Here is a 6,412-nt window from a genome sequence, read left to right as displayed (position 1 = left end):
GCACAAGGATAATTGATCATTTGTGACTCAGCTGGAAAGTTTGTAATACTGCTGAAAGCATTTTGCTGTAAGGCCACATAGATTTCTCAGACGATTCAGTCACATCTACCACAAGATAAAGCGATAGGTTGTGAAACAGTCAGAGAGGGATCTGTTTAAATGAGCAGGTGCGATGCAAAAAAAGCTTAGTTGCACTGCAGGACGTCCTGCAAAAGGAGATACACCTGTTCAGGTGACATTTAGCTCCGGAAATGTCAAACATAACAGTGTGCGCTTCTTAATTTCATGTATTATGCATTACTTTGAAATGTGTGATTTGTGAGGAGTGTTGAGAGTCAATGTGGGGAGTTTCTAAACTTTCATAAAACTTTTCATTAAATCTCTTTCAATGCATCACTGATGCAAAAATAAAATTGAGTAAATGAATCGCTTATTCATTACCGTTTAAGAGTTTTGGATCGATATTAAGAAATTAATACTTTTATTCAGCAAGGAAACATTAAATCAAATAAATTTATGTTACATTATAATATGAAAAGATTTCAATTCCAAATAAACAATGTTGTTTTGAACTTTCTATTTATCAAAGAATCCTGAAAAAAAAGGATAATGTTGTCCGTGCACAAAAAAATTTAATCAGCACAGCTGTTTTCAACATTGATAATAATAAGAAAGGTTTCATGCACACCAAATCAGAATATTAAAATGATTTCTGAAGGATCATGTGACACTGAAGACTGGAGTAATGACTGTTGAAAATTCAGCTCTGCCATTACATGAATCAATTACATTTTAAAATATTTTACTATAGATAACAACAATAATATTTCACAATATTACTGTCTTTACTAAATTTTTAATATAGTACATGTATAATCTTCTATATTATGAATGCAGCCTAGGTAGCATTACACCTAAAAAGACTAGATTAAGACTAAAAAGAAACCTATCGACCCCAGAATTTTTAATGGTAATGTAAGAATGAAAAAGTAAACAATGAGTAAAAGTGAACAAAGTAAACAATATGAAAAAGTTAAATTCTATCTATCTATCTATCTATCTATCTCTGCTCTGCCTGTGCATGAGCTCCATCAGGCATTCAACACTAACTGTTGTATTGATTGACAGTAGAGGCCAGTGTCACTCATGTGAGGCTGTACACCTGTGGAGCTCCAGCTCTTTAAATCAATTTCTTCCTGTACCCCATAGAGTAAGACACTTCACCCCAGAATATACGAGTCTCTGCCTGCTATCAATCAATAGAGCTGGATCTGTCAATACTACGGTGAGAAACTTCCGTTCAGTGACACGGAGTGACATTTTGGTGTTGGTAGAAGTGAAATGAGCCACGCTGGTGAGGAAACTATGCATAATTTACCGACTTGATTTGATCAAGCAACAGTCTCAATCCTCCTAATTATGCCCTATGCTTTGGCAATACTGTTTCCACTTTATTTATTTTTAAAGGATGATTCTCGTTAACACTTTTTGCTTTTTTAGTCATGTATTTAAAGAAAGTATGTCGCTATTATCCTTCATGTACATAGTACACTATATAAAACATCTGTAGCGGTACTTGAGAGCCATCTAGTGGTCAAATAATGTAACAACAACAAACAGCTGGAAACTCGCACGAAACCGCCAGAGGAATAATCCACTCATTTATTCTAACAAGGACCAACACAATTGTACACTTGTTTAATTGTATTTCATGTAAATGACCACTACTTTTAAACATTTTTATGAAAGAACAGAGAATGCACTTTGCTGAAAGAAAGACTGGTTTAACTGGGTCGGATCAGCTCCAACGTGCCCATAATCCTTCTAAAACGCTCCAACAAACCAGCAAGCGAGACCAAGTTTTTCTTTTTTCTTTTTTTCTTGCGCAGTACGCTCAGGAAGTTGGTCATTTATTTACATTTTTATATACAACATGGCACAGAATAAGTAAAGTATGGGCAAGCATAACATGATGTAATGTAATCAAAAGCTGTACCATATATATATATTCACTATATTATTGTTGCATCAAAACATCTTTTCTCAAGTTCAGATTTCCAACTTTCACTTTCCTCCTGCATCAAAACAGAAGGAGGATCTGAAACGCGGCTTCACTGACAGCACAACAATTTAAAGCTGTTGAGTGTCTTTGAACAGTTCAAAGTGATTTATAATAGCAACACACTACTGACAAGTCTCACACAGGGTGTGTGAGCAACAAAACAAACGTTTTCTCAAGTTTCTTTTAAAGTCGAAACATTTATATGCAGATCCTGTTCTCGATTTTTAATACTTAAGTTTCAACACAATACTTTTTCAATGGTTTATTGACCTTGTACATCTAAGCCTTACTAAGAAACATGCCTTCAATGAATCCGAGAATAGTTCAATCCCCTATTACATAATAAGCCATTATATTTACACAAAGATTACATGCCAGTAACCTTATTACCTTAACAGTTGGTAGAATATTAATAAAAATTTCTAGGTAACACTTGATAATAAGTTCCAAGTTTTTAACATTAATGCAATAGCTAGCATGGACAAATAATGAATAATACTTTTACAGCATTTATTAACTTAGGTTAATTTTTATATATACACTAATCCAAGTTTACAAAATTAACAATTAATATATTTATAAATTAACATAAAGCTGTAAAAATGCTATCAATTAGTTCATGACACCTGATACATACATTAAAGTTAACCAACTGAACCTTATTGTGAAGTGTTAGCAGTTTATAATTTCTCAGTTTGACAGTTCAGTATTGAGCAGTACACAGTGTGTGTGTGTGTGTGTGTGTGTGTGTGTGTGTGTGTGTGTGTGCAGTGCTGAGACTGATGGGGATGAAATTTAAAATTCTTTATGACAACCTCAGTTACATGAAGAGTAAACTAGTGTACTCACAACTGCAGAGTGAGTACATAAAAATAAGTTACAAAACCCCAAGATGTCCTCTTCAAAACCTCCTAAAACAGTAACAAGTTTTAACTCTGAATGAAGTTCGTAAAGGCACACAACATTTCCAGCCTGAGTGATTAGTTGTCCCATTGCATGTCCATTGAAAAGAATTATCATTAATTTCTTCACATAGCATCAACAAAATAGGAGAAGATTGTGACATCACTTCCTGTCAGCCTAGTAGCTGTTCACTGTTTCTTAAGTCTTAGGAGAAGTGTATCCCAGCGGAGTTGAATGCATGAAGAAGCCTACCATAAAATATGGATGCAGAAAAGATACTTAACGAACACCCCTCAAAAAAACAAACAATAAAAAGTATTTTTATGAAGCAAAGTGCAGCATACTTACACCATGAAATCATCTATATCCATGGAACGTGCCCTCTTGTCACTAAACTTCGACTCTTGAAGGATGCTTTCAATTTTCTGAGCAATGTTGAAATCCTGTTGTATTTCCTGCAATACAATTTGGAAATGTATTTTAATGAAAGGGTTTCTGCAGGCTTTAAGAGGGTAACTTTTTTAAACCAATTAAAGAAAATTAAAGGAATAAATTAAAGGGAACAACATGTCAGCATGTTCTCTAAATGCAAAAGTAAAGATAATATGTGAATAACTTTTACTCTACCTTCAAAATTGGTTCTTACTCAGAATTTTTGTATTGTTTTCCTGTGCAAACATCTAAATCTTAAATCAAGAAGTAAGATAACATGTCTTGCTTTCTGAGAAATTGCTCAAAATAAAGTGAGTTAAAGATTAAAACAAGACAAAATATCTGCAAATGGACTCAAAAAAAAATCTACTTAATTCAAAGGGGGGGGGGGGTCACATTTGTTTGTGTTTTACTCAAACACTTCATTTTGTTCAATTTCTCAGAAAACAGACTTCAATTATGTTCATTTAGCATCTCAATTAAATGAAACTAGTTTAAGGCTGTATTTGTACTTTACAACAAAACATAAATGCTAAGGAAGACTGTTTTTTTTTTTTTGTTGCAATGTATGCGACATTTAATGTCATGACTATTAATTTAGGATTTTCTGCCTAAATTTGTGCAAGGATGAATTAAGACTTCTTAAGACCCACAAAAGCATATAATGGTGTCTCAAGTCAAGTATATTTAAAGCGTCAAAGTGAAGCAGACTCACTATGTTGTGCACAGAGCAATGGATTCTGTAGTTCTTCTCCAATAACTGTTCAACCAAAAAAAAAAAAAAAAAAAAAGGTCATTTCCATATCATGACTCGCCAGCTTCTTAAATTGATTACTATTGATCGCTCAGCAAAATACCATTTAGGGATGTCTTACTTGAAGGCAGCACTGAGTGTTTTGTTCTTTCGGACAAATGCAATTCTGACAAGACCATCCCATTCCTATAAATGTGGAAATACAAGACTATATTATTTTCAATAACTGAAAAGTCAGTATACACACTTTAATTAAGGACACTTACCTGGAAGTTTATAGGCGGTGGAGGATTTTTGGGCTCTATCCTCACCACGCTGGACTCTACTTTTGGAGGTGGTCTGAAATTATTCTTCCCCACCTTCATAAGCATAACATTTTAGTGTAAAATTTTACATATGAATTATAATGAGAATGCATTAAATGACTCTGAACAGGCACCAACCTTCATGAGGTGGTCCACACGGGCTAGGAGCTGTGTGTTGATGGACAGCCTGCAGTATAGCTTGTCTCCAGGTTTAGCCACCAACCGCATGGCAAATTCCCTCTGAAACATCAGCACAGCACACCTACAGACAAAATAAATACAAAACTCAACTCAAATTGATCTAACTTTTCATTATTATTTTCCATTGCAATGCAGTGGGTTTAAACTGGTTTCATAAAGTTATAAACAGTATAATGGGGAGAAAATGAGCCACTCTTACAAAGAAAACACTGGAAGAAATCATAATGCTCAATATGATGGCAGCATCTTTCAATTTAAAGAGTGAAACAGTAGTTTGTTTACTCTATTCTACATTCACGTTTACAGAACCAGCCTGAAAAACAGTTTCTCTGATTTCTTACCTAAAAAACGGCCTGTGAAGTAACAGCTTGAACACGAAAGGTGATGATATCTAGAAAAGAAAAAAAAAGTGAATACTAGTGATTTGTTAACACTTTACAGTGAGGTTACATTTGTTAACTACTGTACATTAACATGACAAATACTTCAACATTTACAAATACGGCACATTATTAAAAATCAAATCTGTTAATATTATCTATTGGACCTGAGCTAAAAAACAAACAAAAAAACAATAAAAAATGAACAGTTGTTTTAATAACTAATGCTAAAAAATGTAATAAATACAGAAACAAATGTATTGCTGAATGTTAGTTAATGCATTAACTAACATTAACTATTAAATAGGACCTCGAGGAGTGTTATCAGTAACTCTGAAGACAGATCTACAGTAAAAGGAGAAACAAATCTCTGAACCAATACCTGATATGGCAAGTTAGCCACGCAGATATCAAAAAAGGGGAGCTCTGTCTTGAGGACGTCTCCTATGAGGATCTGAAGCTTGTTTTGCATTGGACTGCATTGAAAACAGATTTTTCAGTCAAACTGATGCTGAGATCTTGACAACAGTGGTAATGAATGTGTATGAAAAACACTCACGTGCACTGGACTCGTTTTTGAAGCTCAGCAACAAGCCTGGTATCCAACTCACATGCAACCACCTTTGAATTATAGTAAATGAAGTAATCATGTGAATCATAATAATAAAAAATATACATAGCTACTGAAAATCCAACAATAAACATTTAATGTAACATTTACTTTCTTGGCTTTCTCCAGAAGTTTGACAGTCATGTTACCAGTTCCAGGACCAACTTCCAGAACCACATCTGTGGGCCGTAATGCTGCCTGCAAAGACACTTTTGTGTTAAATCAACACACAGATTGTGTTGTGCTGTTACAATGTGGTCACACATACAGAAAGCTGTTACTTTCTTTAGCAGAAAGATGACTTGCCAGAAATAATAAACGAAAATTTTGACAGAAAATTTCAAAATCCACATTACCGACCTTCTCTATGATGCCGTTGACAACCAATGGGTTTTTTAAAATATGCTGACCAATACCAGTATTGAACATAATTCCTGAAACAGATCAATAAGCATTGGATGTTTAAACGTCATAATGTCACAACAACAACAACAACAACAAAAAAAAACATTATTTATGGTCCGAAATACAGGCTTCATTTTCCTAGACATATAGCATACACAGTACAAAACATGAACGTAACCTACCTTGACTCTTCACCTCCTGGTGTTGTCGAGATTTTTTCTCAGCTTTGACCTTCGGCATTTTGATAAGTTATGTTTGAGATTCCAAATTCTGAAATTTACAGTACAACTGTGTGTACACGTTTACTGTTTCATAAACACGTGCAGTTTTAGTTCCTTTGGTTTCTCTCAGCTGATCGGA

The 6,412-nt window shown here is 34.2% G+C and overlaps 1 pseudogene; it reads right to left on the bottom strand.

Annotated features, from left to right (window-relative positions):
• Nucleotides 1-2,271: 2,271 nt before the first annotated feature.
• On the bottom strand, nucleotides 2,272-6,376 carry LOC109054304 (annotated as a pseudogene).
• Nucleotides 6,377-6,412: the final 36 nt, after the last annotated feature.

The sequence above is a fragment of the Cyprinus carpio genome, chromosome B8, assembly GCF_018340385.1.
Source record: "Cyprinus carpio isolate SPL01 chromosome B8, ASM1834038v1, whole genome shotgun sequence".
In the NCBI taxonomy this organism is placed as follows: Eukaryota; Metazoa; Chordata; class Actinopteri; order Cypriniformes; family Cyprinidae; genus Cyprinus; species Cyprinus carpio.
Note: the sequence above shows the minus strand (reverse complement) of the source record. Positions and strands in the feature narration are given on the sequence as shown.